Below are 12,909 nucleotides of genomic sequence, written 5' to 3' on the forward strand. Positions count from 1 at the left end.
GGCAATCAAATCATATTAGGAAATAATATAAATTGTAAGGATACAAGCAACAAAATTGCAGTCATACAGTCATAAGTGGGAGGAGATGGGTGATAGGGATGGTGAGAAGATTAATAGTAATGCAGACTTAGTGAATAGTTTGACAGTATTGAGGGAACTACCCATATTTTTTGGAGTATAAGATGCACCTTTTTGCCTCAAAAAAAGGCTGAAAATCTGGGTGCATCTTATACACTGAATACAGCATTTTTTGCCTCCCGAAGCCCCACCCCCTTCACCAAAATGCATACCCTTATGGAGGATTTCAGAGAGCTCCTGGGGGTTGGGGAGGGCAGAAATGAGCGAAAAACGGCCCGTTTTCTGTCCCTCCAGCCCCCAGCAGCACACTATAAGCTTCCTAAAGGCTATGCATGCAAAAAATGGGCCCGTTTTCACAAAAAACAGGACTTTTTTGCTCGTTTTTGCCCCTCCCAGGAACACTGCAAGCCCCCCCATGGCTATTCATGCTTTTTATTTTGAAAAAAAAACGGGCCCGTTTTCGTGAAAAATGGGCTCTTTTTGGGCGGTTTGCAGAATGCAAAAACTTTTTTTTCCTTTTGGAAAGCTCTTTAGTTAGAGCAATTGATGAGAATTAGATTGATCAAGTGCTGTGCCAGCAGAAACAAAGTCTTAGGTGCTGCAGATTGTCAGCAATTTCCTTCTCCAGCACATGGATAAATACACCTGGAAACATCTACCTACCTACCTACCTACCTACCTACCTACTCTCTCTCTCTCTCTCTCTCTCTCTCTCTCTCTCTCTCTCTCCTCCCTCTCCCTACCCACCAACTGTATTTCTATCTATCTATCTATCTATCTATCTATCTATCTATCTATCTATCTATCTATCTATCCATCCATCCATCCATCCATCCATCCATCCATCCATCCATCCATCCATCCATCCATCCATCTATCTAGCTATCCCTCTATCTACCTACTTACTTTCTCCCTACCTATTTACTGTATTTCTCTCACTCTCATTCTACAAGATGTAATGAAGGATTATTCTTTTTTTGTGTTTCTGTTCAATTAAAATTAAAAAACAAATTTAAAAAAAAGTGGGTGGTAGGTGGCTGGCCCCAGAGTGGGGTTGGAATGGAGATTTTGCAGTATCCTTCCCCTGCCACTCCCACCAAGGCACGCCCACCAAGCTACACCACGCCCACCAAGCCGTGCCCATAGAACCAGTAGTAAAAAAAAATGAATTTTACCACTGGTCGGGAAGTATGTGAAATAGGATCCTAGATTTTTTTTTCTTTGGCCCTCCAACTCTGTACAGGTGATCCTCGACTTATAATCACAATTGAGGCCAGAATTTCTGCTACTAAGTGAGACAGTTGTTAAACTAATTTTGCCCCATTTTATGACCTTTCTTGACACAGCTGCTGAGTGAAACACTGCAGCTGTTACATTAGGAACACGGTTGTTAAGTGAATCTTGCTTCCTCTTTGACTTTGCTTGTCAGAAGGTCAAAAAAGTTGATCACATGACCCTGGGATACTGTAATGGTCATAAATATGAGTCAATTGCCAAGCATCCAAATTTTGGTCATGTGACCATGCTGCAATGGTTGTAAGCCTGAAAAATGGTCATGTCACTTTTTTCAGTGCTGTTGTAACTTTGAAGGACACTAAATGAACAGTTGCAAGTCAAGGACTACCTGTATTCCCCCCTTGAAAGCTGTACACAATGACGTTTTCTAGAATTTTCAACCAAGAACATTCCTCTTAACAGCTGAGACTGCAGTAGAATCACCCATTTTAATTGTCTGCAGATCTTATTCCCAGAATGCAAAACTGACAGCGCAAGAGAGAAAATGTATGCATGATGTAAAACATTTGTGAACTACTCAGACACCTTAAGTATAAATAATCCATGTCTTGAGTTACGTTTTAATAATAGCATAGTAGGAGTGAATAGCCTACATAGTCACAGTTGACTGAGCATATCAAATCATTTACTAAAGGTAAATAGACTGTGCCTCTGTTCGGCCTCTAATTTCCAAGGTGTGCAAATAATTTTGTCATACCATTCTTTCTCTTTTTATAAAGAATTTTTCTTGATGTGGAACCAGCTATCAGTTGTTTAGAAATGTAGATTGTATCTCATGTGACATCATAATCTGACTTCATTGGACCACTTTACATTAAATAACAATCTATGTTCTATTTTTCTATATAAACAAACAAACAAACAAACAAATAAATAATATATATACACACACACATACATACACATACATATATACATGACTCTGTGTGTATGTTCCAGCATAACTCTGGAATGCCTCGAACAATTTCAACCAAACTTGAAATTGAGTAAGATGACTTACTCTCTGGAAACAAATATTGTGGGGGGTAAGACACCCCTAACACCTCTCGGGGTGTGTGTTCTGTTAAGATACAGCCTGTTGTGCCTTCAAATGGCTTCTACTGTACAGTGCAGTGGAGTTGCCATGGTAACAGCTTCACAGTACTCCACAAGGAGGCTCCTTCTGGTAACCGGGGGGGGGGGAGGGGAATCCAACATTAGAAATACCAGAAAAGAACTACAACGTCGAGCAACTAAGTGCAAATATCACGGACAAGAAGCCGCTTCTAAATCAAGATCAGAAAAAAGCATACCACATGATCATGGATTGGCTAGCCAGACAAGGTGGTATCATTTGATGCTTCTGGGGGTACAGGGAAAAACATTTGTAACTAATCTAATAGTTGCTGAAATCAGGGCTGTTCCTGGATTATGATAAATAAATACTTGGGCAATGGACGGTTATCAGCTAGTACATAAATAAATAAGGTTATATCAATATGTACCAAAGGTGTATTTATGTATATAGTTAAATGCAGTGGTGGGATGCAACCGGTTTAACAACCAGTTTGGTGAGTGCGTGCTTTGTGCCCGTGCAGCAATTAAAAAATGACCTTTTAAAGCTTCAAAACTTACCTTCTATGTCAGCTCCTGTGAGTAAAACAGCTGACACGCAGCAATCTGCTGTGCCATGCAAATCAATTGAGCTAAAAAATGGAAATATAGGACAGGAAAGCCCAGGGGTGGGGAGCAGGGCCAAATGCTCACCAGAAATATCGGTTCGTCCGAACCGATCCGAACCAGCTGAATCCCACTCCTGGTTAAATGTAAGGAAAGGATTAGGCTACAGTCCATGTACAGGCAGCTTCTGAGCCTTGGCAATTTCAAGATGTATGGAATTCAGTTCCCAGAATTCTCCAGTAATCATGGGCTCTCTGGAAAATTCTGTAAGCTGAAGTCCACACAATTTAATGTGGCTGAGGTTGAGAAACTGCAGTTCAAGAATTATGGTTCCATTGCCACAGCCATCTACTATTTTTTTATTATTATTATTTGAATGTATTGGCCACCCCACTCCATGTAAACTTCACACAAAAACTTTCTCGGTAAAAACTAGACAAAGGCTGACTCTTAGGTAGACGATTCTGAGGTTAAAAGCTTTTAAAAGTATCTACACATCTTTGAAAAACACAATTATGGAAAAAGTATGCTTGGAAATCTTATACAATCCGCTTTACATTTCTTTTCCCAATTGACAGCTGCCTCTCTGCTCTAGAGATTTAACATGCTCATACATGCCTTGTTAGGTATACAGTTGTTAAGCTAAACCTTTAGATGAAATCTTATATGAGTTATAAAATTAGTGTCATGGGAGCCTTTGTTTTGGAATCAAATAATAATTCTGGCTTTAAAAAAAAATGGTATTGTTTCCATTTACTTTTTTTACCTCCTAATGGTATATTTATCCAGACAACATTGGATACTACTAGGAGAGGAGATCAGTTCTCACTAGAATTGAATGCAGCCGTGCTTAAGAAATAGCTGGCAAGCAAGTTCTTGTTAAATGTGGTGCAATAAATTATTATGCTTTAAAGAGTTGAGTAAATATCCCTGATATGTTCTGGATTTATCAGCAAGTAGTATGTTGTCTTTTAGTAAATATTCAGTATTATTCACATTCTTTTCCTCCCCCTTTGTTTCTGGCTTCTAAATCTTTTACATTTGTAATGGGATTTAATGCTAAAGATTTCATTCCACCCATCTTTGTTAAATGCCATTTTGCTTTCAACAGTTTTGTATGCTGTTGAGGGTTTTATAACAGACTTCACAGAGATCTGCCAAAATTATTTTCAATCATTGTTCTAATATTAAAAATTACCAGATAGTTCAACATTGCGTACTATTTCATGGAAACACTGATGAGGACTTTTAGACACGGCTTATACATAGTCCCTTAATACCCTGCACCAGAGGTGGGTTCCTACCAGTTCGCACCAGTTCGGTAGAACCGGTTCGTCAAATCTACCGAACCAGTTAGAAGAGGTTCCACTAGAAAGCAGGCCACACCTACAGAAGAGGTTCCAAAATTTTTTGAAACCCACCACTGAGACACACACACACACACACACACACTCACACAGAGAGAAAGAGAAAGAAAGGAAGAAAGAAATAAAGAAAAAAAGAAAGAAAAAGTGAGAGAGAGATGAAAGAAAAAAAGATCTCACAGGGTTGGCCTCCTCCGGGTGCCATCTACCAGCCAATGCCACCTGGCTATTACCCGGGGGAGGGCCTTCTCTGTGGCAGCTCCGGCCCTTTGGAATGAACTCCCCGCAGGGATTCGGACCCTCACCTCTCTCCAGGCCTTCCGAAAAGCCGTCAAAACCTGGCTTTGCCGGCAGGCCTGGGGTTGATGAGTTCCCTCCCCTCTCGACATGTATGGTTGTATGACTGTTGTTTACTTTTATTATTTGTATTTTGTTTTTTATGTTCCCCTTTTTCCCCCTTGAATTGTTCGCCGCCCTGAGTCCTCCCGGAGAAGGGCGGCATACAAATAATAAAATTCTATTCTATTCTATTCTATTCTGTTCTGTTCTATTCTATTCTATTCTATTCTATATAAATGAACAACAATATGCTACTGATGATTTTTACAATTGAACACTGCATATATTTAAGGCTGGGCCTTTGCTAATGAACCTTGACCATTAAATTCCTTCCTCTTTACACTCCTGCCCTCTTCGGAATTCAGTTTTCGCCCAACTCTCCAGGAATATGTTCTTGCACATGACTCATCAAATCCATATTTATGTCAGGCTGAGCTCTCGTGGTTAAAGATAAGAACAGCAGCCTTGCTGCTACCTGGAATCTCGGGAATTCATGATAACATTGGCTATTATAAGATCTGGATAGGAGGGGACTTCAGCAAATGATAAAATATAAACAGTGGGCCATTGACTTTGCTTGCTCCACTTGTTTCTAGGGTGGAGTTGATTTAAACCAACTTGATTTAAACCACGATTTAAATCACTAGTAAAAAGGCTTGATTTAAATCAACTCGATTTAAATCATAATTTTAAAAGAGCAGCTGTCATCTCTTTCCCGCAGCAGGTCCTTCTGTGAGCCACTGTTGAATCACCGACAGTCCCAATATTGCAGAATATGCAGCCTCATGCTACATAACTAAGCTCCATTTCATGCGGAACAAAGTAAATTATTGGTTCCACCACAAAACCGCGGACGACAAAATCGCGGTCGACGAAAGCGCGTATGTGATGTCATCACAGCGCGACGAAAAAGATCGAAAAATGTAAAAATAAAGCGAAAACCTTACCCTAACCCCCCCAAACCTAACCCTAAACCTAACCCTAAACCTAACCCTAAACCTAACCCTAAACCTAACCCTTAACCTAACGAAAAACCTAACGCTAACCCTTAACCTAACGCTAAACGTAACGCTAACGCTCTAAACCTAACCCTAACCCTTAACCTAACCCTAACCCTAACCCTTAACCTAATGCTTACCTTTATGTGAATCGGCTTGCTGTAATTTAATTTTTATTTCAATTTTTCGATCTTTTTCGTCGCGTTGTGATGACGTCACATACGCGATTTCGTCGACCGCGCTTTTGTGGAACACAGTTTTGACGGGTCACGAAATTATTAATGTATCTTCAATAGAAAACTATCTTTAGATAGTTTTTTTTACCCCAAATGTATTTTATTAAAATAAATTTGATAAAATAAATCCAATTTAAATTTTAAAAAATCCAATTTAATTTTTTAAAAATAAATCCAACCTAAATTTTAAAAAATCCAAGTTAATTTTTTTTAAATCAGATTTTTTTTTTTAAAAAAAAAATCATTGATTTTTATCCACCCTGCTTGTTTCCGGGCCATTGTAACTTTGAATGGACACTAACTGTTTTAAGTCGAGGAATATCTGTATTCCAGATCCTGCGATACCCCAACCCCCTTGTCCCAGTGGTGAAATTCAACTTTTTTTATGACCGATTTTGTGGGCGTGGCTTGGTGGGCGTGGCAAGGGAAGGATACTGCAAAATGTCCATTCCCACCCCACTCTGGGGCCAGCCAGAGGTGATATTTGCCAGTTCAACGAACTACTCAAAATTTCTGCTACCGGTTCTCCAGAACCTGTCAGAACCTGCTGAATTTCACCCCTGCCTTCTCCGAAGATCTGCCTAGGTTGGAGGCACCAAAACCAGGGAGATGCCAACGAATTGAGCAAGCCCTTTGGAAACGATGCCAGAAGCGATACTGTTCATGTTTTCCCTATGTTTCCCTTGTGTTACCAGTACACATAAACAAGAATCACTTGTTCTAACCTTTTTCTAACTTCATTTTAAACAAAAACAAAGTTGTGCTATATTTGGCCAATCTTTTGATTGTTGCCTCTGCTGTGCAAACTTCAGCGCTGTGGATAATACATCACGGTTGATCTCTTAATAATGATGGGTGAACGCCAAGAACTGTATCCGATTGAACAAAAACACAATTAAAACCATGTAGTGTGCTGCGGACACACCCAAAACTGCAGTTAAATTGTCTCAGGAATATGTCACTAGAGGGCAGACTGTGACCAGTTCATTTCGTAGATTAAACCTGTTTAATTGCAATATAAAACAGTGTTGGGTTTTGGTTATTAGATGATAGATAGATAGATAGATAGATAGATAGATGATAGATAGATAGATAGATAGATAGATAGATAGATGATAGATAGATAGATAGATAGATAGATAGATAGATAGATAGACAGACAGACAGACAGACAGACTGATTTTATATATATATGTATGTATATGTATGTATATGTATGTATATGTATGTATATGTATGTATATGTATGTATATGTATGTATATGTATGTATATGTATGTATATGTATGTATATGTATGTTTGTGTGTATATATATATATATGTTATATTTGTGCTGATAAATAAATAAATAAAAGATATTTATTTATCAGCACAAATATAACAAATGTAACAAAAAGGCAACAGTAAAAAATATTGGGTTTCTGTCTGGATGGTCTCTTGTGACGAGCCTAATGACAGAGAGTGGAAGTGTGACCTTCCTCCCATACTTGGGCATACCAGGGGTTGTGACTTTAAATATATATATATATATATATATATATATATATATATGTGTATGTGTATGTGTATGTGTATGTGTATGTGTATGTGTATGTGTATGTGTATGTGTATGTGTATGTGTATGTGTATGTGTATGTGTATGTGTATGTGTATGTGTATGTGTATGTGTATGTGTATGTGTATGTGTATGTGTATGTGTATATATATATATATATATATATATATATATATATATATATATATATATATATATATATATATATATGGAGGGAGGGAGGGAGGGAGGGAGGGAGGGAGAGAGAGAGAGAGAGAGAGAGAGAGATCTTTAATAACACACACACACATACATACATTTATATTATTTCATATGTCTTTTTTCTCCATTCTATATATAACAACCTTTATATACATTTGACTCATTTTATATCCATTTCCTATTATTTATTTGCTATCGTCTATTTCGTAATTCTAACTTTGATTCATTTTCCGGTTTTGTAGTTATTTTTTAATTTCTTGATCTTTCTTCCTTTCTTTTTTGCTTTCCTACTACTCCCCCTTCCACTAGCCAATTAAATCCCAGAAAGAGTAATATTCAGATTCTTTGTTCTCTTTTAATTCTTTTGTGAACCTAGCCATCTCTGCACCTTCCAATATTTTTTTTAATTACATTTTCTTCTGTTGGCATGTAATTATTTTTTCAATTTTGTGCGAATGAGATTCTCGCTGCCGTGATTATGTGCAGAATTAAATATCTAATATTTTTTCTCATGATTTCCCTTTATAATTCGTAACAGAAATAATTCCGGTTTAAATTCAGTTTGGTGTGTAGTGATCTCCTCCAGCCAGTCTTTTATTTTTCCCCAATATTTTTTTTTTTGCAGATGCATTGTATATTTCCTTTCCCTGACCCATTAGTGAAGCTCCCCAGGAACTCCCAGACTCTTTTTCCAATCTTCAGATTTCCCTTTACAAATACTACGGGGTGAAACTGAGACAGTAGGACCTAGTGAAAGAACAACTGAAAAGTCTTCTAGGGACCTTCTCTGCTAAAAGCCCCCTTTAAGGTGAGACCAGGGATGGGGTTGCAAGGTCTGAAACTCAGTACAGAAGAAAGCTGGGAGATTCTAGGAAAGAAAGTCCAACATCTTTAGAAGGATTTATGCTCCAGGCTATCTTTCCTTGTCTTTCAGCAGCCGTTCGAAGCTCCCTTTGGCCTTAGAATTGAGGACCAAGCTATTGACCAAAACCATCCAGAGGGTATTTTCCCTGCCAGCTGAGAAAGCAGACAGCCCAACCCAATTGACTCAAACTCAGGTGAGGAGTCCTGATGGAGCAAAGCAGTAGGAGATCCACCCGGAAAGGAAGATGAGGTAAACATGAGTCAAGATTTCCTCAAAACCTCTGGATCCATCCACTGAGCCAAACGGCACCTTGGTGTGCCCCTTCACCTTTGGTCTTGAAAGTATGCTTCCACTTCTCATGATACATTTCTGGAGAGGACTACCTCTTATTTAAATCCTAAACATCTCCATGGTTTTCCTCACCATCTTTTCTCCCTTCCTCCACTTCCCTTTGGTGTTCTAGTCGAAGTATCTTCTCAAGACTCAACTTCCTGTCTTCCCCTTTTGCCCCCAAACCAAAGAAGGGCCATGGTGGTGGAGATCAACCATGTTCTGCATGCACTAGCTATGATTCCTAGGTAGTCTCAGCTAATTTTCAATATTCAGAAATCAGACGCTTAGTAATTGATTCAGATTTACTGACCTTTGGACCAGACTCCATGGGGAACTTAATAATCACAGTGATTTGTTTATCCACTGTCGCAAGGAAGGTCGTAAAAAGGGGGGGAAATTCATCAATGTCTTGCTTAGCGATTGAAATTGAGAGCTCACTTGTGGTCATAAGTTGAGGACTGTCTGTATTTGAACATTGCAGAACTGTAAGGAAGACGTTTAGCCTTTTAGTCGTTCTTTTCTGAATGGTAACAAGGATGGAAGTCCTTGTGTTCCTCGCGTTCAGGAGAGAAAGCATTTCTTCCAACTCTGGAAGAAAAACCAACCCTGTAAGGTCGGCCGCTCCATTTACTGCAGACTTGTGGACTTCAACTCCCAGAATTCCATGGGTGGCTCAGGAACGTTGCGGGTTGCAGTTCACAAGTCATCCAAGGAACAACCGTGACCTGGATAACTAAGAATCTCCTTCAGTATCCATCCATTGCTTCTTGCCTTATTAATCTTTGAAAGTGAATTTAAATCAGATTGAATGCAGCTGGTCCTTGGCCATAATGGAACTCAAAATGTTTTAGTTGGGACATCTGTTAAGTGAATCCTGCCCCATTGTATGTCTTTTCTTGCCACCGTTGTAATCTGAATCACCGTTGTTAAATTATTAACATGGTTGTTAAATAAACCTGGCTTCCCATTATTATTATTGTTATTGTTGTTTCCTTTATTCATTAAACATGAAACTCAGCCAACTGAACATTCAAAAATGCATCACAAATACCATTGACTGGTGCTACTGGTTGATACGGTTGGCTGCCAGCGTCCTAGGTATCAATCAAGTACCTTCTTAAAATATAAGATGTTCTGACTAGTGCAGTTTTTTGCAGCTCCACTGATGTTATTGCAGGAAGCTGCAATTTGTTGATGTATCTTGTAAAATTCTTGGACATGGTACCAAGTGCCCCGGTGCCAATGGGTATCACTGTTATATGTTTCATCCATAATCGCCTAGTTTTTTTTTTTTTTGAGAAGAACTCATCAAAGATTCTTTTATTACATTTTCATTTTCCTTTATACAATCACTTAAATACTGTGCAGTTAAAAAAAAAGAAACAATAAACAACTCATAACACTTCTATCCTACATACACCCTTCCTTCTACCCCTCCAACTTTCATTTCCCCCTTCCAACAATCCCCTCTTCTACTTCCCCTCCCCCTCAGCCATTCCTTTCTCCCCTTCCCACCATCTCACCCTCCTTACATTCCCTTCTCACTCCCTCTTAATTCCCCACTCTTCTTTCCCTCTACACCTCGCTTCGGTGTATTTCTAGTATTCATTGGTCTATTTGTTTTGTACTAAAACAAAAGAAAAATAAAAGGAAAAGAACGAAGAAAAGAAAAAAAAAGGGAAAAAAGCAGCAGTATCCAAGTGCATTCATTGTTCTGAAAATTGAGTCTATATTTCCACCCTCCCCCCCCACCCCCTGAACCCCCCTACCTGACCCCCTTCCGACTTCCCAGGTCCCATTCCCGGCATCGTTCTTTATCAAGCAAAGTCTGGAGTATATTGAAACCAAATAGATTAGAAGTTACAAAAAATAAAATAAAATAAAGAACAAAAAAGAAAAGAATAATAAAAGGAAAAAAAGGGGGGGAAACCCCCCCCAAGAAAGAGAAGTCAATATACTCTCTAACATTAACCTCAGCTTCTCATTATTTTTAAAATATTAAACAATATCTTTACCTGCTTCCGCATATAAATTCTATACCTCCCATCCTGCCTTTACCCATGTCCGCATATATATTTTATCCTCATCCATTGCTCCTCTCATATTTACTCCACCCTCGTGTAGACTCTCCAGATAATCTTTCTTAACCTTGTATTCAAATAACAATTTATACAAAAATCAGCTTACATTCTGGATCAAGGTAATCTAATTGAACTTTCACTACCCTTCCATCTACCCCACGCCACCCAACTCCATTCATCCCAAACCACAATCCAAAAAAAACTACGATCTCCGCTCTCCTCGCCCCAAAGAATAGATCATGCGCAGTTTAAATTAAGATTCAAACAAGTCTTATATAAGTCCCATACAATATATGTCCAAATTCAGCACCGCTTCTTTCAGTCTCAATATCTCTTCATCGGTATACAGCTTTCTCATTTTATACCAGACAGGAGTCCTGAAATTTTATTCAAATTAAAAATTTAAGAAGTATTTTAAAGGCATAGCTGGATGTTTATTCTTTACTCTTCTGCCCTTCCGGAAGGGGAAAGCAACACCCTCCGCCTTGTAGCCACATGTCCCGCTACTTATCTTCTCCTTCTCCTTGTCATTCTCCAAGTCCGGGTAAGTCAGGAAGTCCCGCCTTCAGAGTTTTGTTGTAAAAATCTCGGGCTTCGCAAACAGAATTGAGACGGTATTTTTGGTTCTCAAATGTGACTGTGATACCAGATGGCACTTCCCATTTATATTGTATCTGAGAATCTCTGAGTTTTTCAGTTAAGAAAGTGTAGTCTCTCCTTGCTCTTAATATTTGAGATGGTATTTCTTTAAAAACAATCAAGTCCTGTCCATCGATTCGCAGCCTGTTATTGTAGAACTTCTGTATTATTGCATTTCTGGATTCTCTTGTGGTGAAATATATAATTATGTCCCTCGGAAGCTGAAAAAATATGGAACGCTTCACGAATTTGCGTGTCATCCTTGCGCAGGGGCCATGCTAATCTTCTCTGTATCGTTCCAATTTTAGTATATGTGCTGCCGAAATTCTTGGACATGGTACCAAGTGCCCCGGTGCCAATGGGCATCACTGTTATATGTTTCATCCATAATCGCCTAGTTTTGATGGCCAGCTTGCGGTATTTCGTGATTTTTTTCCAGTTCTTTCTCTTTGACTCTGGCATCTCCACTTCCAATCCCTGCAGCCATTCCAGAGGATGTCATAACCAATAGTATCAAAAGTCCCTGAGAAATCAAGTAGAGTGAGAATGAATGCATTACCCTCCCATCTCATTTCCATCACATTACTACCATTAGTACTTTCCCCCATTTCATCATCTTCTGGTCCGATTCCCAAGTGGCATCAATAGATCCCTGTTCTGACCCCCTCCTCCGTCCAGGAACGAATGCCGAGACAAGCTTAATTGGAATGTACTTTATTAGCAAGAAACCAAAACTTCGGTGGCTGAAAGCCAAGCATAACAAACAAATAAGGACCTTGGCAGCAACTCAGACAAGCCTTGGCAGCAATCCAGCCTGCCGAGCTAGTCAGAAAAGTTATCCAACTTTTAGTCAATGCGTTGACTTCTGCAAGAGTGGTGTGTGCACAAGCAGTCTTTTTATAGTTTGGAGAGGAGCCTAATAGCCACCAGCTGAGTGCAATTACCTCCTGTACTTGAGCAACTGTTCCTGACGCCTATTAGCTCTTTGGTGCCGGGCATCCAGGAGCAACCCACTGCTGGCTTCTGGATCACTCTCCCTTGTCTCCTCACCACTGGTCCAAGGCTCAGGCACCTCCTGGTGGCCAACTAGTCTCCCTGCACCCTGCTCGGAGTCAGAACCTGTCGAGGGTCCTCCACATCCTCCAGAGCCGACTCATAGGGTCCCTCGCTGTCGGAATCTGGTGGCAGTTCCAACGGCTCCTGCTGGGCCACAACAGATCCCTGTAATCTCCCACTATTAGAGATGAGTTTGTGTGAAACAAGG

General features: G+C 39.5%; 1 non-coding gene across 1 annotated transcript; it reads right to left on the bottom strand.

Moving 5' to 3' along the window:
* Positions 1 to 11,870: 11,870 nt before the first annotated feature.
* Positions 11,871 to 11,979, bottom strand: LOC148043917 (U6 spliceosomal RNA). The gene has a single exon (XR_015697934.1). It is a non-coding gene; the product is annotated as a U6 spliceosomal RNA (small nuclear RNA).
* Between the last annotated feature and the right edge of the window lie 930 nt (positions 11,980 to 12,909).

Source organism: Thamnophis sirtalis, unplaced genomic scaffold (assembly GCF_051295495.1).
Source record: "Thamnophis sirtalis isolate CommonGarterSnake01/CBP01778 unplaced genomic scaffold, rThaSir2_p1.2 scaffold_10, whole genome shotgun sequence".
Taxonomy (NCBI): Eukaryota; Metazoa; Chordata; class Lepidosauria; order Squamata; family Natricidae; genus Thamnophis; species Thamnophis sirtalis.